This window comes from Eleutherodactylus coqui, chromosome 2 (assembly GCF_035609145.1).
Source record: "Eleutherodactylus coqui strain aEleCoq1 chromosome 2, aEleCoq1.hap1, whole genome shotgun sequence".
NCBI classification, from domain to species: Eukaryota; Metazoa; Chordata; class Amphibia; order Anura; family Eleutherodactylidae; genus Eleutherodactylus; species Eleutherodactylus coqui.
The window spans coordinates 307,445,843-307,461,109 of NC_089838.1; the positions used below are offsets into that span (position 1 = coordinate 307,445,843).

The 15,267-nt window shown below is 45.5% G+C and overlaps 51 non-coding genes across 51 annotated transcripts in view; 35 read left to right on the forward strand and 16 right to left on the reverse strand.

Moving 5' to 3' along the window:
- The window catches only part of TRNAH-GUG (transfer RNA histidin (anticodon GUG)), a 72-nt gene extending 54 nt beyond the window's left edge, over positions 1-18 (forward strand). The window contains exon 1 of the tRNA in view: positions 1-18. This exon is cut by the window's left edge and continues 54 nt beyond it. This is a non-coding gene — a tRNA (tRNA-His).
- Positions 19-144: 126 nt separating this feature from the next.
- Positions 145-216, reverse strand: TRNAE-CUC (transfer RNA glutamic acid (anticodon CUC)). Its single transcript has one exon. It is a non-coding gene; the product is annotated as a tRNA-Glu (tRNA).
- Positions 217-431: 215 nt separating this feature from the next.
- Positions 432-503, reverse strand: TRNAE-UUC (transfer RNA glutamic acid (anticodon UUC)). Its single transcript has one exon. It is a non-coding gene; the product is annotated as a tRNA-Glu (tRNA).
- Positions 504-652: 149 nt separating this feature from the next.
- Positions 653-725, forward strand: TRNAM-CAU (transfer RNA methionine (anticodon CAU)). Its single transcript has one exon. It is a non-coding gene; the product is annotated as a tRNA-Met (tRNA).
- A 299-nt stretch (positions 726-1,024) lies between these two features.
- Positions 1,025-1,096, forward strand: TRNAH-GUG (transfer RNA histidin (anticodon GUG)). Its single transcript has one exon. It is a non-coding gene; the product is annotated as a tRNA-His (tRNA).
- A 126-nt stretch (positions 1,097-1,222) lies between these two features.
- On the reverse strand, positions 1,223-1,294 carry TRNAE-CUC (transfer RNA glutamic acid (anticodon CUC)). Its single transcript has one exon. It is a non-coding gene; the product is annotated as a tRNA-Glu (tRNA).
- Positions 1,295-1,742: 448 nt separating this feature from the next.
- TRNAM-CAU (transfer RNA methionine (anticodon CAU)) lies at positions 1,743-1,815 on the forward strand. Its single transcript has one exon. It is a non-coding gene; the product is annotated as a tRNA-Met (tRNA).
- A 218-nt stretch (positions 1,816-2,033) lies between these two features.
- Positions 2,034-2,106, forward strand: TRNAR-ACG (transfer RNA arginine (anticodon ACG)). Its single transcript has one exon. It is a non-coding gene; the product is annotated as a tRNA-Arg (tRNA).
- Positions 2,107-2,114: 8 nt separating this feature from the next.
- Positions 2,115-2,186, forward strand: TRNAH-GUG (transfer RNA histidin (anticodon GUG)). The gene has a single exon. It is a non-coding gene; the product is annotated as a tRNA-His (tRNA).
- A 126-nt stretch (positions 2,187-2,312) lies between these two features.
- On the reverse strand, positions 2,313-2,384 carry TRNAE-CUC (transfer RNA glutamic acid (anticodon CUC)). The gene has a single exon. It is a non-coding gene; the product is annotated as a tRNA-Glu (tRNA).
- A 449-nt stretch (positions 2,385-2,833) lies between these two features.
- Positions 2,834-2,906, forward strand: TRNAM-CAU (transfer RNA methionine (anticodon CAU)). Its single transcript has one exon. It is a non-coding gene; the product is annotated as a tRNA-Met (tRNA).
- Positions 2,907-3,124: 218 nt separating this feature from the next.
- On the forward strand, positions 3,125-3,197 carry TRNAR-ACG (transfer RNA arginine (anticodon ACG)). Its single transcript has one exon. It is a non-coding gene; the product is annotated as a tRNA-Arg (tRNA).
- An 8-nt stretch (positions 3,198-3,205) lies between these two features.
- On the forward strand, positions 3,206-3,277 carry TRNAH-GUG (transfer RNA histidin (anticodon GUG)). The gene has a single exon. It is a non-coding gene; the product is annotated as a tRNA-His (tRNA).
- Positions 3,278-3,403: 126 nt separating this feature from the next.
- TRNAE-CUC (transfer RNA glutamic acid (anticodon CUC)) lies at positions 3,404-3,475 on the reverse strand. The gene has a single exon. It is a non-coding gene; the product is annotated as a tRNA-Glu (tRNA).
- Positions 3,476-3,924: 449 nt separating this feature from the next.
- TRNAM-CAU (transfer RNA methionine (anticodon CAU)) lies at positions 3,925-3,997 on the forward strand. The gene has a single exon. It is a non-coding gene; the product is annotated as a tRNA-Met (tRNA).
- A 218-nt stretch (positions 3,998-4,215) lies between these two features.
- TRNAR-ACG (transfer RNA arginine (anticodon ACG)) lies at positions 4,216-4,288 on the forward strand. The gene has a single exon. It is a non-coding gene; the product is annotated as a tRNA-Arg (tRNA).
- An 8-nt stretch (positions 4,289-4,296) lies between these two features.
- On the forward strand, positions 4,297-4,368 carry TRNAH-GUG (transfer RNA histidin (anticodon GUG)). The gene has a single exon. It is a non-coding gene; the product is annotated as a tRNA-His (tRNA).
- A 126-nt stretch (positions 4,369-4,494) lies between these two features.
- Positions 4,495-4,566, reverse strand: TRNAE-CUC (transfer RNA glutamic acid (anticodon CUC)). The gene has a single exon. It is a non-coding gene; the product is annotated as a tRNA-Glu (tRNA).
- Positions 4,567-5,010: 444 nt separating this feature from the next.
- TRNAM-CAU (transfer RNA methionine (anticodon CAU)) lies at positions 5,011-5,083 on the forward strand. The gene has a single exon. It is a non-coding gene; the product is annotated as a tRNA-Met (tRNA).
- A 218-nt stretch (positions 5,084-5,301) lies between these two features.
- Positions 5,302-5,374, forward strand: TRNAR-ACG (transfer RNA arginine (anticodon ACG)). Its single transcript has one exon. It is a non-coding gene; the product is annotated as a tRNA-Arg (tRNA).
- Positions 5,375-5,382: 8 nt separating this feature from the next.
- On the forward strand, positions 5,383-5,454 carry TRNAH-GUG (transfer RNA histidin (anticodon GUG)). The gene has a single exon. It is a non-coding gene; the product is annotated as a tRNA-His (tRNA).
- Positions 5,455-5,580: 126 nt separating this feature from the next.
- On the reverse strand, positions 5,581-5,652 carry TRNAE-CUC (transfer RNA glutamic acid (anticodon CUC)). The gene has a single exon. It is a non-coding gene; the product is annotated as a tRNA-Glu (tRNA).
- Positions 5,653-5,867: 215 nt separating this feature from the next.
- Positions 5,868-5,939, reverse strand: TRNAE-UUC (transfer RNA glutamic acid (anticodon UUC)). Its single transcript has one exon. It is a non-coding gene; the product is annotated as a tRNA-Glu (tRNA).
- A 163-nt stretch (positions 5,940-6,102) lies between these two features.
- TRNAM-CAU (transfer RNA methionine (anticodon CAU)) lies at positions 6,103-6,175 on the forward strand. Its single transcript has one exon. It is a non-coding gene; the product is annotated as a tRNA-Met (tRNA).
- A 218-nt stretch (positions 6,176-6,393) lies between these two features.
- TRNAR-ACG (transfer RNA arginine (anticodon ACG)) lies at positions 6,394-6,466 on the forward strand. Its single transcript has one exon. It is a non-coding gene; the product is annotated as a tRNA-Arg (tRNA).
- Positions 6,467-6,474: 8 nt separating this feature from the next.
- Positions 6,475-6,546, forward strand: TRNAH-GUG (transfer RNA histidin (anticodon GUG)). Its single transcript has one exon. It is a non-coding gene; the product is annotated as a tRNA-His (tRNA).
- A 126-nt stretch (positions 6,547-6,672) lies between these two features.
- On the reverse strand, positions 6,673-6,744 carry TRNAE-CUC (transfer RNA glutamic acid (anticodon CUC)). The gene has a single exon. It is a non-coding gene; the product is annotated as a tRNA-Glu (tRNA).
- Positions 6,745-7,194: 450 nt separating this feature from the next.
- TRNAM-CAU (transfer RNA methionine (anticodon CAU)) lies at positions 7,195-7,267 on the forward strand. Its single transcript has one exon. It is a non-coding gene; the product is annotated as a tRNA-Met (tRNA).
- A 218-nt stretch (positions 7,268-7,485) lies between these two features.
- TRNAR-ACG (transfer RNA arginine (anticodon ACG)) lies at positions 7,486-7,558 on the forward strand. Its single transcript has one exon. It is a non-coding gene; the product is annotated as a tRNA-Arg (tRNA).
- Positions 7,559-8,277: 719 nt separating this feature from the next.
- Positions 8,278-8,350, forward strand: TRNAM-CAU (transfer RNA methionine (anticodon CAU)). The gene has a single exon. It is a non-coding gene; the product is annotated as a tRNA-Met (tRNA).
- A 299-nt stretch (positions 8,351-8,649) lies between these two features.
- TRNAH-GUG (transfer RNA histidin (anticodon GUG)) lies at positions 8,650-8,721 on the forward strand. Its single transcript has one exon. It is a non-coding gene; the product is annotated as a tRNA-His (tRNA).
- Positions 8,722-8,847: 126 nt separating this feature from the next.
- Positions 8,848-8,919, reverse strand: TRNAE-CUC (transfer RNA glutamic acid (anticodon CUC)). Its single transcript has one exon. It is a non-coding gene; the product is annotated as a tRNA-Glu (tRNA).
- A 441-nt stretch (positions 8,920-9,360) lies between these two features.
- TRNAM-CAU (transfer RNA methionine (anticodon CAU)) lies at positions 9,361-9,433 on the forward strand. Its single transcript has one exon. It is a non-coding gene; the product is annotated as a tRNA-Met (tRNA).
- A 218-nt stretch (positions 9,434-9,651) lies between these two features.
- TRNAR-ACG (transfer RNA arginine (anticodon ACG)) lies at positions 9,652-9,724 on the forward strand. Its single transcript has one exon. It is a non-coding gene; the product is annotated as a tRNA-Arg (tRNA).
- Positions 9,725-9,732: 8 nt separating this feature from the next.
- Positions 9,733-9,804, forward strand: TRNAH-GUG (transfer RNA histidin (anticodon GUG)). The gene has a single exon. It is a non-coding gene; the product is annotated as a tRNA-His (tRNA).
- Positions 9,805-9,930: 126 nt separating this feature from the next.
- Positions 9,931-10,002, reverse strand: TRNAE-CUC (transfer RNA glutamic acid (anticodon CUC)). Its single transcript has one exon. It is a non-coding gene; the product is annotated as a tRNA-Glu (tRNA).
- A 215-nt stretch (positions 10,003-10,217) lies between these two features.
- Positions 10,218-10,289, reverse strand: TRNAE-UUC (transfer RNA glutamic acid (anticodon UUC)). Its single transcript has one exon. It is a non-coding gene; the product is annotated as a tRNA-Glu (tRNA).
- A 165-nt stretch (positions 10,290-10,454) lies between these two features.
- On the forward strand, positions 10,455-10,527 carry TRNAM-CAU (transfer RNA methionine (anticodon CAU)). The gene has a single exon. It is a non-coding gene; the product is annotated as a tRNA-Met (tRNA).
- A 218-nt stretch (positions 10,528-10,745) lies between these two features.
- On the forward strand, positions 10,746-10,818 carry TRNAR-ACG (transfer RNA arginine (anticodon ACG)). The gene has a single exon. It is a non-coding gene; the product is annotated as a tRNA-Arg (tRNA).
- An 8-nt stretch (positions 10,819-10,826) lies between these two features.
- TRNAH-GUG (transfer RNA histidin (anticodon GUG)) lies at positions 10,827-10,898 on the forward strand. Its single transcript has one exon. It is a non-coding gene; the product is annotated as a tRNA-His (tRNA).
- Positions 10,899-11,024: 126 nt separating this feature from the next.
- TRNAE-CUC (transfer RNA glutamic acid (anticodon CUC)) lies at positions 11,025-11,096 on the reverse strand. Its single transcript has one exon. It is a non-coding gene; the product is annotated as a tRNA-Glu (tRNA).
- Positions 11,097-11,837: 741 nt separating this feature from the next.
- TRNAR-ACG (transfer RNA arginine (anticodon ACG)) lies at positions 11,838-11,910 on the forward strand. Its single transcript has one exon. It is a non-coding gene; the product is annotated as a tRNA-Arg (tRNA).
- A 718-nt stretch (positions 11,911-12,628) lies between these two features.
- TRNAM-CAU (transfer RNA methionine (anticodon CAU)) lies at positions 12,629-12,701 on the forward strand. Its single transcript has one exon. It is a non-coding gene; the product is annotated as a tRNA-Met (tRNA).
- A 299-nt stretch (positions 12,702-13,000) lies between these two features.
- On the forward strand, positions 13,001-13,072 carry TRNAH-GUG (transfer RNA histidin (anticodon GUG)). Its single transcript has one exon. It is a non-coding gene; the product is annotated as a tRNA-His (tRNA).
- A 126-nt stretch (positions 13,073-13,198) lies between these two features.
- Positions 13,199-13,270, reverse strand: TRNAE-CUC (transfer RNA glutamic acid (anticodon CUC)). The gene has a single exon. It is a non-coding gene; the product is annotated as a tRNA-Glu (tRNA).
- A 215-nt stretch (positions 13,271-13,485) lies between these two features.
- On the reverse strand, positions 13,486-13,557 carry TRNAE-UUC (transfer RNA glutamic acid (anticodon UUC)). Its single transcript has one exon. It is a non-coding gene; the product is annotated as a tRNA-Glu (tRNA).
- A 156-nt stretch (positions 13,558-13,713) lies between these two features.
- On the forward strand, positions 13,714-13,786 carry TRNAM-CAU (transfer RNA methionine (anticodon CAU)). The gene has a single exon. It is a non-coding gene; the product is annotated as a tRNA-Met (tRNA).
- Positions 13,787-14,085: 299 nt separating this feature from the next.
- TRNAH-GUG (transfer RNA histidin (anticodon GUG)) lies at positions 14,086-14,157 on the forward strand. Its single transcript has one exon. It is a non-coding gene; the product is annotated as a tRNA-His (tRNA).
- Positions 14,158-14,283: 126 nt separating this feature from the next.
- TRNAE-CUC (transfer RNA glutamic acid (anticodon CUC)) lies at positions 14,284-14,355 on the reverse strand. The gene has a single exon. It is a non-coding gene; the product is annotated as a tRNA-Glu (tRNA).
- Positions 14,356-14,795: 440 nt separating this feature from the next.
- Positions 14,796-14,868, forward strand: TRNAM-CAU (transfer RNA methionine (anticodon CAU)). The gene has a single exon. It is a non-coding gene; the product is annotated as a tRNA-Met (tRNA).
- Positions 14,869-15,167: 299 nt separating this feature from the next.
- On the forward strand, positions 15,168-15,239 carry TRNAH-GUG (transfer RNA histidin (anticodon GUG)). The gene has a single exon. It is a non-coding gene; the product is annotated as a tRNA-His (tRNA).
- Positions 15,240-15,267: the final 28 nt, after the last annotated feature.

A 15,267-nucleotide genomic window follows, 5' to 3' on the forward strand; every position in this document is an offset into this window, starting at 1 on the left:
CGAATCCGGGTCACGGCATTCTTGATGAAAAAGCAAAGGTGCTCTTGTAGACGGCAAGCCTGAATGATACTTTTATGAACTTTTTGAGCGCTATCTTAATTCAGAGGGTCTTTCGATGTAGTTGCAAGCTTAGGAAAATGCTCATTCCCATACCGGGAGTCGAACCCGGGCCGCCTGGGTGAGAACCAGGAATCCTAACCGCTAGACCATATGGGAACCGCTGAGACCCTTTTTCAGTAATAAGTAGAAAAAAAATCAGTTTCATGATTTGAAAACTCATTTTTAAGCATGGATGGCATCAACAACCACTTGCAAGTGGCCTCGTTAGCGCAGCATTTTTGGCTGCCAAGAGCATCTGCAAACTAAGCCGCTTAATTCTGCAAGAAAGGTGCAGGCCTTTGAATGCAGGCACAAGCTTAGCAAAACACTCATTCCCATACCGGGAGTCGAACCCGGGCCGCCTGGGTGAAAACCAGGAATCCTAACCGCTAGACCATATGGGAAAAGTTGCTTTCACAGCTTGCTTTAAACTTTCCAATATATGTAGATATATACATGTACATATTAAAAAAAAAAAAAAAAAAAAAAGAAGTTTTGTGCTTACAGAATTCCATCTTATCTCTGGACGGCAACAACCAATCACATGCAAGATGCCTCGTTAGCGCAGTAGGTAGCGCGTCAGTCTCATAATCTGAAGGTCGTGAGTTCGATCCTCACACGGGGCATGGATCTATCCTTGTTTTTTCCCTCCGCCTTAACTGGATAGGCACTGCTCTTTGCCATTCAATACCGAAACGATACTGGATAATATGGAAAGGTAGCAAACAAGGCAGAAGGGTTTTGGCTAGGGGCTAAAAGCAACCGTGTTGAGGTATTTGAATATGGCTGCGAGCGTAGCAAAAGTCCAAAATGGGGAGCATGATTAGTGGCAACCTCTCACACAGGGCCAGTGGCGCAATGGATAACGTGTCTGACTACGGATCAGAAGATTGTAGGTTCGACTCCTACCTGGCTCGTGAATGTCGCCGTGATCGTATAGTGGTTAGTACTCTGCGTTGTGGCCGCAGCAACCCCGGTTCGAATCCGGGTCACGGCATTCTTGATGAAAAAGCAAAGGTGCTCTTGTAGACGGCAAGCCTGAATGATACTTTTATGAACTTTTTGAGCGCTATCTTAATTCAGAGGGTCTTTCGATGTAGTTGCAAGCTTAGGAAAATGCTCATTCCCATACCGGGAGTCGAACCCGGGCCGCCTGGGTGAGAACCAGGAATCCTAACCGCTAGACCATATGGGAACCGCTGAGACCCTTTTTCAGTAATAAGTAGAAAAAAAATCAGTTTCATGATTTGAAAACTCATTTTTAAGCATGGATGGCATCAACAACCACTTGCAAGTGGCCTCGTTAGCGCAGCATTTTTGGCTGCCAAGAGCATCTGCAAACTAAGCCGCTTAATTCTGCAAGAAAGGTGCAGGCCTTTGAATGCAGGCACAAGCTTAGCAAAACACTCATTCCCATACCGGGAGTCGAACCCGGGCCGCCTGGGTGAAAACCAGGAATCCTAACCGCTAGACCATATGAGAAAAGTTGCTTTCACAGCTTGCTTTAAACTTTCCAATATATGTAGATATATACATGTACATATTAAAAAAAAAAAAAAAAAAAAAAAAAAAAAAAAAAGAAGTTTTGTGCTTACAGAATTCCATCTTATCTCTGGACGGCAACAACCAATCACATGCAAGATGCCTCGTTAGCGCAGTAGGTAGCGCGTCAGTCTCATAATCTGAAGGTCGTGAGTTCGATCCTCACACGGGGCATGGATCTATCCTTGTTTTTTCCCTCCGCCTTAACTGGATAGGCACTGCTCTTTGCCATTCAATACCGAAACGATACTGGATAATATGGAAAGGTAGCAAACAAGGCAGAAGGGTTTTGGCTAGGGGCTAAAAGCAACCGTGTTGAGGTATTTGAATATGGCTGCGAGCGTAGCAAAAGTCCAAAATGGGGAGCATGATTAGTGGCAACCTCTCACACAGGGCCAGTGGCGCAATGGATAACGCGTCTGACTACGGATCAGAAGATTGTAGGTTCGACTCCTACCTGGCTCGTGAATGTCGCCGTGATCGTATAGTGGTTAGTACTCTGCGTTGTGGCCGCAGCAACCCCGGTTCGAATCCGGGTCACGGCATTCTTGATGAAAAAGCAAAGGTGCTCTTGTAGACGGCAAGCCTGAATGATACTTTTATGAACTTTTTGAGCGCTATCTTAATTCAGAGGGTCTTTCGATGTAGTTGCAAGCTTAGGAAAATGCTCATTCCCATACCGGGAGTCGAACCCGGGCCGCCTGGGTGAGAACCAGGAATCCTAACCGCTAGACCATATGGGAACCGCTGAGACCCTTTTTCAGTAATAAGTAGAAAAAAAATCAGTTTCATGATTTGAAAACTCATTTTTAAGCATGGATGGCATCAACAACCACTTGCAAGTGGCCTCGTTAGCGCAGCATTTTTGGCTGCCAAGAGCATCTGCAAACTAAGCCGCTTAATTCTGCAAGAAAGGTGCAGGCCTTTGAATGCAGGCACAAGCTTAGCAAAACACTCATTCCCATACCGGGAGTCGAACCCGGGCCGCCTGGGTGAAAACCAGGAATCCTAACCGCTAGACCATATGAGAAAAGTTGCTTTCACAGCTTGCTTTAAACTTTCCAATATATGTAGATATATACATGTACATATTAAAAAAAAAAAAAAAAAAAAAAAAAAAAAAAAAAAGAAGTTTTGTGCTTACAGAATTCCATCTTATCTCTAGACGGCAACAACCAATCACATGCAAGATGCCTCGTTAGCGCAGTAGGTAGCGCGTCAGTCTCATAATCTGAAGGTCGTGAGTTCGATCCTCACACGGGGCATGGATCTATCCTTGTTTTTTCCCTCCGCCTTAACTGGATAGGCACTGCTCTTTGCCATTCAATACCGAAACGATACTGGATAATATGGAAAGGTAGCAAACAAGGCAGAAGGGTTTTGGCTAGGGGCTAAAAGCAACCGTGTTGAGGTATTTGAATATGGCTGCGAGCGTAGCAAAAGTCCAAAATGGGGAGCATGATTAGTGGCAACCTCTCACACAGGGCCAGTGGCGCAATGGATAACGCGTCTGACTACGGATCAGAAGATTGTAGGTTCGACTCCTACCTGGCTCGTGAATGTCGCCGTGATCGTATAGTGGTTAGTACTCTGCGTTGTGGCCGCAGCAACCCCGGTTCGAATCCGGGTCACGGCATTCTTGATGAAAAAGCAAAGGTGCTCTTGTAGACGGCAAGCCTGAATGATACTTTTATGAACTTTTTGAGCGCTATCTTAATTCAGAGGGTCTTTCGATGTAGTTGCAAGCTTAGGAAAATGCTCATTCCCATACCGGGAGTCGAACCCGGGCCGCCTGGGTGAGAACCAGGAATCCTAACCGCTAGACCATATGGGAACCGCTGAGACCCTTTTTCAGTAATAAGTAGAAAAAAAATCAGTTTCATGATTTGAAAACTCATTTTTAAGCATGGATGGCATCAACAACCACTTGCAAGTGGCCTCGTTAGCGCAGCATTTTTGGCTGCCAAGAGCATCTGCAAACTAAGCCGCTTAATTCTGCAAGAAAGGTGCAGGCCTTTGAATGCAGGCACAAGCTTAGCAAAACACTCATTCCCATACCGGGAGTCGAACCCGGGCCGCCTGGGTGAAAACCAGGAATCCTAACCGCTAGACCATATGAGAAAAGTTGCTTTCACAGCTTGCTTTAAACTTTCCAATATATGTAGATATATACATGTACATATTAAAAAAAAAAAAAAAAAAAAAAAAAAAAAAAAAAAGAAGTTTTGTGCTTACAGAATTCCATCTTATCTCTAGACGGCAACAACCAATCACATGCAAGATGCCTCGTTAGCGCAGTAGGTAGCGCGTCAGTCTCATAATCTGAAGGTCGTGAGTTCGATCCTCACACGGGGCATGGATCTATCCTTGTTTTTTCCCTCCGCCTTAACTGGATAGGCACTGCTCTTTGCCATTCAATACCGAAACGATACTGGATAATATGGAAAGGTAGCAAACAAGGCAGAAGGGTTTTGGCTAGGGGCTAAAAGCAACCGTGTTGAGGTATTTGAATATGGCTGCGAGCGTAGCAAAAGTCCAAAATGGGGAGCATGATTAGTGGCAACCTCTCACACAGGGCCAGTGGCGCAATGGATAACGCGTCTGACTACGGATCAGAAGATTGTAGGTTCGACTCCTACCTGGCTCGTGAATGTCGCCGTGATCGTATAGTGGTTAGTACTCTGCGTTGTGGCCGCAGCAACCCCGGTTCGAATCCGGGTCACGGCATTCTTGATGAAAAAGCAAAGGTGCTCTTGTAGACGGCAAGCCTGAATGATACTTTTATGAACTTTTTGAGCGCTATCTTAATTCAGAGGGTCTTTCGATGTAGTTGCAAGCTTAGGAAAATGCTCATTCCCATACCGGGAGTCGAACCCGGGCCGCCTGGGTGAGAACCAGGAATCCTAACCGCTAGACCATATGGGAACCGCTGAGACCCTTTTTCAGTAATAGGTAGAAAAAAAATCAGTTTCATGATTTGAAAACTCATTTTTAAGCATGGATGGCATCAACAACCACTTGCAAGTGGCCTCGTTAGCGCAGCATTTTTGGCTGCCAAGAGCATCTGCAAACTAAGCCGCTTAATTCTGCAAGAAAGGTGCAGGCCTTTGAATGCAGGCACAAGCTTAGCAAAACACTCATTCCCATACCGGGAGTCGAACCCGGGCCGCCTGGGTGAAAACCAGGAATCCTAACCGCTAGACCATATGAGAAAAGTTGCTTTCACAGCTTGCTTTAAACTTTCCAATATATGTAGATATATACATGTACATATTAAAAAAAAAAAAAAAAAAAAAAAAAAAAAAGAAGTTTTGTGCTTACAGAATTCCATCTTATCTCTGGACGGCAACAACCAATCACATGCAAGATGCCTCGTTAGCGCAGTAGGTAGCGCGTCAGTCTCATAATCTGAAGGTCGTGAGTTCGATCCTCACACGGGGCATGGATCTATCCTTGTTTTTTCCCTCCGCCTTAACTGGATAGGCACTGCTCTTTGCCATTCAATACCGAAACGATACTGGATAATATGGAAAGGTAGCAAACAAGGCAGAAGGGTTTTGGCTAGGGGCTAAAAGCAACCGTGTTGAGGTATTTGAATATGGCTGCGAGCGTAGCAAAAGTCCAAAATGGGGAGCATGATTAGTGGCAACCTCTCACACAGGGCCAGTGGCGCAATGGATAACGCGTCTGACTACGGATCAGAAGATTGTAGGTTCGACTCCTACCTGGCTCGTGAATGTCGCCGTGATCGTATAGTGGTTAGTACTCTGCGTTGTGGCCGCAGCAACCCCGGTTCGAATCCGGGTCACGGCATTCTTGATGAAAAAGCAAAGGTGCTCTTGTAGACGGCAAGCCTGAATGATACTTTTATGAACTTTTTGAGCGCTATCTTAATTCAGAGGGTCTTTCGATGTAGTTGCAAGCTTAGGAAAATGCTCATTCCCATACCGGGAGTCGAACCCGGGCCGCCTGGGTGAGAACCAGGAATCCTAACCGCTAGACCATATGGGAACCGCTGAGACCCTTTTTCAGTAATAAGTAGAAAAAAAATCAGTTTCATGATTTGAAAACTCATTTTTAAGCATGGATGGCATCAACAACCACTTGCAAGTGGCCTCGTTAGCGCAGCATTTTTGGCTGCCAAGAGCATCTGCAAACTAAGCCGCTTAATTCTGCAAGAAAGGTGCAGGCCTTTGAATGCAGGCACAAGCTTAGCAAAACACTCATTCCCATACCGGGAGTCGAACCCGGGCCGCCTGGGTGAAAACCAGGAATCCTAACCGCTAGACCATATGGGAAAAGTTGCTTTCACAGCTTGCTTTAAACTTTCCAATATATGTAGATATATACATGTACATATTAAAAAAAAAAAAAAAAAAAAAAAAAAAAAAAAAAAAGAGGTTTTGTGCTTACAGAATTCCATCTTATCTCTGGACGGCAACAACCAATCACACGCAAGATGCCTCGTTAGCGCAGTAGGTAGCGCGTCAGTCTCATAATCTGAAGGTCGTGAGTTCGATCCTCACACGGGGCATGGATCTATCCATGTTTTTTCCCTCCGCCTTAACTGGATAGGCACTGCTCTTTGCCATTCAATACCGAAACGATACTGGATAATATGGAAAGGTAGCAAACAAGGCAGAAGGGTTTTGGCTAGGGGCTAAAAGCAACCGTGTTGAGGTCTTTGAATATGGCTGCGAGCGTAGCAAAAGTCCAAAATGGGGAGCATGATTAGTGGCAACCTCTCACACAGGGCCAGTGGCGCAATGGATAACGCGTCTGACTACGGATCAGAAGATTGTAGGTTCGACTCCTACCTGGCTCGTGAATGTCGCCGTGATCGTATAGTGGTTAGTACTCTGCGTTGTGGCCGCAGCAACCCCGGTTCGAATCCGGGTCACGGCATTCTTGATGAAAAAGCAAAGGTGCTCTTGTAGACGGCAAGCCTGAATGATACTTTTATGAACTTTTTGAGCGCTATCTTAATTCAGAGGGTCTTTCGATGTAGTTGCAAGCTTAGGAAAATGCTCATTCCCATACCGGGAATCGAACCCGGGCCGCCTGGGTGAGAACCAGGAATCCTAACCGCTAGACCATATGGGAACCGCTGAGACCCTTTTTCAGTAATAAGTAGAAAAAAAATCAGTTTCATGATTTGAAAACTCATTTTTAAGCATGGATGGCATCAACAACCACTTGCAAGTGGCCTCGTTAGCGCAGCATTTTTGGCTGCCAAGAGCATCTGCAAACTAAGCCGCTTAATTCTGCAAGAAAGGTGCAGGCCTTTGAATGCAGGCACAAGCTTAGCAAAACACTCATTCCCATACCGGGAGTCGAACCCGGGCCGCCTGGGTGAAAACCAGGAATCCTAACCGCTAGACCATATGAGAAAAGTTGCTTTCACAGCTTGCTTTAAACTTTCCAATATATGTAGATATATACATGTACATATTAAAAAAAAAAAAAAAAAAAAAAAAAAAAAAAAAAAAGAAGTTTTGTGCTTACAGAATTCCATCTTATCTCTGGACGGCAACAACCAATCACACGCAAGATGCCTCGTTAGCGCAGTAGGTAGCGCGTCAGTCTCATAATCTGAAGGTCGTGAGTTCGATCCTCACACGGGGCATGGATCTATCCTTGTTTTTTCCCTCCGCCTTAACTGGATAGGCACTGCTCTTTGCCATTCAATACCGAAACGATACTGGATAATATGGAAAGGTAGCAAACAAGGCAGAAGGGTTTTGGCTAGGGGCTAAAAGCAACCGTGTTGAGGTATTTGAATATGGCTGCGAGCGTAGCAAAAGTCCAAAATGGGGAGCATGATTAGTGGCAACCTCTCACACAGGGCCAGTGGCGCAATGGATAACGCGTCTGACTACGGATCAGAAGATTGTAGGTTCGACTCCTACCTGGCTCGTGAATGTCGCCGTGATCGTATAGTGGTTAGTACTCTGTGTTGTGGCCGCAGCAACCCCGGTTCGAATCCGGGTCACGGCATTCTTGATGAAAAAGCAAAGGTGCTCTTGTAGACGGCAAGCCTGAATGATACTTTTATGAACTTTTTGAGCGCTATCTTAATTCAGAGGGTCTTTCGATGTAGTTGCAAGCTTAGGAAAATGCTCATTCCCATACCGGGAGTCGAACCCGGGCCGCCTGGGTGAGAACCTGGAATCCTAACCGCTAGACCATATGGGAACCGCTGAGACCCTTTTTCAGTAATAAGTAGAAAAAAAATCAGTTTCATGATTTGAAAACTCATTTTTAAGCATGGATGGCATCAACAACCACTTGCAAGTGGCCTCGTTAGCGCAGCATTTTTGGCTGCCAAGAGCATCTGCAAACTAAGCCGCTTAATTCTGCAAGAAAGGTGCAGGCCTTTGAATGCAGGCACAAGCTTAGCAAAACACTCATTCCCATACCGGGAGTCGAACCCGGGCCGCCTGGGTGAAAACCAGGAATCCTAACCGCTAGACCATATGAGAAAAGTTGCTTTCACAGCTTGCTTTAAACTTTCCAATATATGTAGATATATACATGTACATATTAAAAAAAAAAAAAAAAAAAAAAAAAAAGAAGTTTTGTGCTTACAGAATTCCATCTTATCTCTGGACGGCAACAACCAATCACATGCAAGATGCCTCGTTAGCGCAGTAGGTAGCGCGTCAGTCTCATAATCTGAAGGTCGTGAGTTCGATCCTCACACGGGGCATGGATCTATCCTTGTTTTTTCCCTCCGCCTTAACTGGATAGGCACTGCTCTTTGCCATTCAATACCGAAACGATACTGGATAATATGGAAAGGTAGCAAACAAGGCAGAAGGGTTTTGGCTAGGGGCTAAAAGCAACCGTGTTGAGGTCTTTGAATATGGCTGCGAGCGTAGCAAAAGTCCAAAATGGGGAGCATGATTAGTGGCAACCTCTCACACAGGGCCAGTGGCGCAATGGATAACGCGTCTGACTACGGCTCAGAAGATTGTAGGTTCGACTCCTACCTGGCTCGTGAATGTCGCCGTGATCGTATAGTGGTTAGTACTCTGCGTTGTGGCCGCAGCAACCCCGGTTCGAATCCGGGTCACGGCATTCTTGATGAAAAAGCAAAGGTCCTCTTGTAGACGGCAAGCCTGAATGATACTTTTATGAACTTTTTGAGCGCTATCTTAATTCAGAGGGTCTTTCGATGTAGTTGCAAGCTTAGGAAAATGCTCATTCCCATACCGGGAGTCGAACCCGGGCCGCCTGGGTGAGAACCAGGAATCCTAACCGCTAGACCATATGGGAACCGCTGAGACCCTTTTTCAGTAATAAGTAGAAAAAAAATCAGTTTCATGATTTGAAAACTCATTTTTAAGCATGGATGGCATCAACAACCACTTGCAAGTGGCCTCGTTAGCGCAGCATTTTTGGCTGCCAAGAGCATCTGCAAACTAAGCCGCTTAATTCTGCAAGAAAGGTGCAGGCCTTTGAATGCAGGCACAAGCTTAGCAAAACACTCATTCCCATACCGGGAGTCGAACCCGGGCCGCCTGGGTGAAAACCAGGAATCCTAACCGCTAGACCATATGAGAAAAGTTGCTTTCACAGCTTGCTTTAAACTTTCCAATATATGTAGATATATACATGTACATATTAAAAAAAAAAAAAAAAAAAAAAAAAAAGAAGTTTTGTGCTTACAGAATTCCATCTTATCTCTGGACGGCAACAACCAATCACATGCAAGATGCCTCGTTAGCGCAGTAGGTAGCGCGTCAGTCTCATAATCTGAAGGTCGTGAGTTCGATCCTCACACGGGGCATGGATCTATCCTTGTTTTTTCCCTCCGCCTTAACTGGATAGGCACTGCTCTTTGCCATTCAATACCGAAACGATACTGGATAATATGGAAAGGTAGCAAACAAGGCAGAAGGGTTTTGGCTAGGGGCTAAAAGCAACCGTGTTGAGGTATTTGAATATGGCTGCGAGCGTAGCAAAAGTCCAAAATGGGGAGCATGATTAGTGGCAACCTCTCACACAGGGCCAGTGGCGCAATGGATAACGCGTCTGACTACGGATCAGAAGATTGTAGGTTCGACTCCTACCTGGCTCGTGAATGTCGCCGTGATCGTATAGTGGTTAGTACTCTGCGTTGTGGCCGCAGCAACCCCGGTTCGAATCCGGGTCACGGCATTCTTGATGAAAAAGCAAAGGTGCTCTTGTAGACGGCAAGCCTGAATGATACTTTTATGAACTTTTTGAGCGCTATCTTAATTCAGAGGGTCTTTCGATGTAGTTGCAAGCTTAGGAAAATGCTCATTCCCATACCGGGAGTCGAACCCGGGCCGCCTGGGTGAGAACCAGGAATCCTAACCGCTAGACCATATGGGAACCGCTGAGACCCTTTTTCAGTAATAAGTAGAAAAAAAATCAGTTTCATGATTTGAAAACTCATTTTTAAGCATGGATGGCATCAACAACCACTTGCAAGTGGCCTCGTTAGCGCAGCATTTTTGGCTGCCAAGAGCATCTGCAAACTAAGCCGCTTAATTCTGCAAGAAAGGTGCAGGCCTTTGAATGCAGGCACAAGCTTAGCAAAACACTCATTCCCATACCGGGAGTCGAACCCGGGCCGCCTGGGTGAAAACCAGGAATCCTAACCGCTAGACCATATGGGAAAAGTTGCTTTCACAGCTTGCTTTAAACTTTCCAATATATGTAGATATATACATGTACATATTAAAAAAAAAAAAAAAAAAAAAAAAAAAAAAAAAAAAAAGAGGTTTTGTGCTTACAGAATTCCATCTTATCTCTGGACGGCAACAACCAATCACACGCAAGATGCCTCGTTAGCGCAGTAGGTAGCGCGTCAGTCTCATAATCTGAAGGTCGTGAGTTCGATCCTCACACGGGGCATGGATCTATCCATGTTTTTTCCCTCCGCCTTAACTGGATAGGCACTGCTCTTTGCCATTCAATACCGAAACGATACTGGATAATATGGAAAGGTAGCAAACAAGGCAGAAGGGTTTTGGCTAGGGGCTAAAAGCAACCGTGTTGAGGTCTTTGAATATGGCTGCGAGCGTAGCAAAAGTCCAAAATGGGGAGCATGATTAGTGGCAACCTCTCACACAGGGCCAGTGGCGCAATGGATAACGCGTCTGACTACGGATCAGAAGATTGTAGGTTCGACTCCTACCTGGCTCGTGAATGTCGCCGTGATCGTATAGTGGTTAGTACTCTGCGTTGTGGCCGCAGCAACCCCGGTTCGAATCCGGGTCACGGCATTCTTGATGAAAAAGCAAAGGTGCTCTTGTAGACGGCAAGCCTGAATGATACTTTTATGAACTTTTTGAGCGCTATCTTAATTCAGAGGGTCTTTCGATGTAGTTGCAAGCTTAGGAAAATGCTCATTCCCATACCGGGAATCGAACCCGGGCCGCCTGGGTGAGAACCAGGAATCCTAACCGCTAGACCATATGGGAACCGCTGAGACCCTTTTTCAGTAATAAGTAGAAAAAAAATCAGTTTCATGATTTGAAAACTCATTTTTAAGCATGGATGGCATCAACAACCACTTGCAAGTGGCCTCGTTAGCGCAGCATTTTTGGCTGCCAAGAGCATCTGCAAACTAAGCCGCTTAATTCTGCAAGAAAGGTGCAGGCCTTTGAATGCAGGCACAAGCTTAGCAAAACACTCATTCCCATACCGGGAGTCGAACCCGGGCCGCCTGGGTGAAAACCAGGAATCCTAACCGCTAGACCATATGAGAAAAGTTGCTTTCACAGCTTGCTTTAAACTTTCCAATATATGTAGATATATACATGTACATATTAAAAAAAAAAAAAAAAAAAAAAAAAAAAAAAAAAAAGAAGTTTTGTGCTTACAGAATTCCATCTTATCTCTGGACGGCAACAACCAATCACACGCAAGATGCCTCGTTAGCGCAGTAGGTAGCGTGTCAGTCTCATAATCTGAAGGTCGTGAGTTCGATCCTCACACGGGGCATGGATCTATCCTTGTTTTTTCCCTCCGCCTTAACTGGATAGGCACTGCTCTTTGCCATTCAATACCGAAACGATACTGGATAATATGGAAAGGTAGCAAACAAGGCAGAAGGGTTTTGGCTAGGGGCTAAAAGCAACCGTGTTGAGGTATTTGAATATGGCTGCGAGCGTAGCAAAAGTCCAAAATGGGGAGCATGATTAGTGGCAACCTCTCACACAGGGCCAGTGGCGCAATGGATAACGCGTCTGACTACGGATCAGAAGATTGTAGGTTCGACTCCTACCTGGCTCGTGAATGTCGCCGTGATCGTATAGTGGTTAGTACTCTGTGTTGTGGCCGCAGCAACCCCGGTTCGAATCCGGGTCACGGCATTCTTGATGAAAAAGCAAAGGTGCTCTTGTAGACGGCAAGCCTGAATGATACTTTTATGAACTTTTTGAGCGCTATCTTAATTCAGAGGGTCTTTCGATGTAGTTGCAAGCTTAGGAAAATGCTCATTCCCATACCGGGAGTCGAACCCGGGCCGCCTGGGTGAGAACCTGGAATCCTAACCGCTAGACCATATGGGAACCGCTGAGACCCTTTTTCAGTAATAAGTAGAAAAAAAATCAGTTTCATGATTTGAAAACTCATTTTTAAGCATGGATGGCATCAACAACCACTTGCAAGTGGCCTCGTTAGCGCAGCATTTTTGGCTGCCAAGAGCATCTGCAAACTAAGCCGCTTAATTCTGCAAGAAAGGTGCAGGCCTTTGAATGCAGGCACAAGCTTAGCAAAACACTCATTCCCATACCGGGAGTCGAACCCGGGCCGCCTGGGTGAAAACCAGGAATCCTAACCGCTAGACCATATGAGAAAAGTTGCTTTCACAGCTTGCTTTAAACTTTCCAATATATGTAGATATATACATGTACATATTAAAAAAAAAAAAAAAAAAAAAAAAAAGAAGTTTTGTGCTTACAGAATTCCATCTTATCTCTGGACGGCAACAACCAATCACATGCAAGATGCCTCGTTAGCGCAGTAGGTAGCGCGTCAGTCTCATAATCTGAAGGTCGTGAGTTCGATCCTCACACGGGGCATGGATCTATCCTTGTTTTTTCCCTCCGCCTTAACTGGATAGGCACTGCTCTTTGCCATTCAATACCGAAACGATACTGGATAATATGGAAAGGTAGCAAACAAGGCAGAAGGGTTTTGGCTAGGGGCTAAAAGCAACCGTGTTGAGGTCTTTGAATATGGCTGCGAGCGTAGCAAAAGTCCAAAATGGGGAGCATGATTAGTGGCAACCTCTCACACAGGGCCAGTGGCGCAATGGATAACGCGTCTGACTACGGCTCAGAAGATTGTAGGTTCGACTCCTACCTGGCTCGTGAATGTCGCCGTGATCGTATAGTGGTTAGTACTCTGCGTTGTGGCCGCAGCAACCCCGGTTCGAATCCGGGTCACGGCATTCTTGATGAAAAAGCAAAGGTCCTCTTGTAGACGGCAAGCCTGAATGATACTTTTATGAACTTTTTGAGCGCTATCTTAATTCAGAGGGTCTTTCGATGTAGTTGCAAGCTTAGGAAAATGCTCATTCCCATACCGGGAGTCGAACCCGGGCCGCCTGGGTGAGAACCAGGAATCCTAACCGCTAGACCATATGGGAACCGCTGAGACCCTTTTTCAGTAATAAGTAGAAAAAAAATCAGTTTCATGATTTGAAAACTCATTTTTAAGCATGGATGGCATCAACAACCACTTGCAAGTGGCCTCGTTAGCGCAGCATTTTTGGCTGCCAAGAGCATCTGCAAACTAAGCCGCTTAATTCTGCAAGAAAGGTGCAGGCCTTTGAATGCAGGCACAAGCTTAGCAAAACACTCATTCCCATACCGGGAGTCGAACCCGGGCCGCCTGGGTGAAAACCAGGAATCCTAACCGCTAGACCATATGGGAAAAGTTGCTTTCACAGCTTGCTTTAAACTTTCCAATATATGTAGATATATACATGTACATATTAAAAAAAAAAAAAAAAAAAAAAAAAAAAAGAGGTTTTGTGCTTACAGAATTCCATCTTATCTCTGGACGGCAACAACCAATCACACGCAAGATGCCTCGTTAGCGCAGTAGGTAGCGCGTCAGTCTCATAATCTGAAGGTCGTGAGTTCGATCCTCACACGGGGCATGGATCTATCCATGTTTTTTCCCTCCGCCTTAACTGGATAGGCACTGCTCTTTGCCATTCAATACCGAAACGATACTGGATAATATGGAAAGGTAGCAAACAAGGCAGAAGGGTTTTGGCTAGGGGCTAAAAGCAACCGTGTTGAGGTATTTGAATATGGCTGCGAGCGTAGCAAAAGTCCAAAATGGGGAGCATGATTAGTGGCAACCTCTCACACAGGGCCAGTGGCGCAATGGATAACGTGTCTGACTACGGATCAGAAGATTGTAGGTTCGACTCCTACCTGGCTCGTGAATGTCGCCGTGATCGTATAGTGGTTAGTACTCTGCGTTGTGGCCGCAGCAACCCCGGTTCGAATCCGGGTCACGGCATTCTTGATGAAAAAGCAAAGGTGCTCTTGTAGACGGCAAGCCTGAATGATACTTTTATGAACTTTTTGAGCGCTATCTTAATTCAGAGGGTCTTTCGATGTAGTTGCAAGCTTAGGAAAATGCTCATTCCCATACCGGGAGTCGAACCCGGGCCGCCTGGGTGAGAACCAGGAATCCTAACCGCTAGACCATATGGGAACCGCTGAGACCCTTTTTCAGTAATAAGTAGAAAAAAAATCAGTTTCATGATTTGAAAACTCATTTTTAAGCATGGATGGCATCAACAACCACTTGCAAGTGGCCTCGTTAGCGCAGCATTTTTGGCTGCCAAGAGCATCTGCAAACTAAGCCGCTTAATTCTGCAAGAAAGGTGCAGGCCTTTGAATGCAGGCACAAGCTTAGCAAAACACTCATTCCCATACCGGGAGTCGAACCCGGGCCGCCTGGGTGAAAACCAGGAATCCTAACCGCTAGACCATATGAGAAAAGTTGCTTTCACAGCTTGCTTTAAACTTTCCAATATATGTAGATATATACATGTACATATTAAAAAAAAAAAAAAAAAAAAAAAAAAGAAGTTTTGTGCTTACAGAATTCCATCTTATCTCTGGACGGCAACAACCAATCACATGCAAGATGCCTCGTTAGCGCAGTAGGTAGCGCGTCAGTCTCATAATCTGAAGGTCGTGAGTTCGATCCTCACACGGGGCATGGATCTATCCTTGTTTTTTCCCTCCGCCTTAACTGGATAGGCACTGCTCTTTGCCATTCAATACCGAAACGATACTGGATAATATGGAAAGGTAGCAAACAAGGCAGAAGGGTTTTGGCTAGGGGCTAAAAGCAACCGTGTTGAGGTCTTTGAATATGGCTGCGAGCGTAGCAAAAGTCCAAAATGGGGAGCATGATTAGTGGCAACCTCTCACACAGGGCCAGTGGCGCAATGGATAACGCGTCTGACTACGGCTCAGAAGATTGTAGGTTCGACTCCTACCTGGCTCGTGAATGTCGCCGTGATCGTATAGTGGTTAGTACTCTGCGTTGTGGCCGCAGCAACCCCGGTTCGAATCCGGGTCACGGCATTCTTGATGAAAAAGCAAAGGTCCTCTT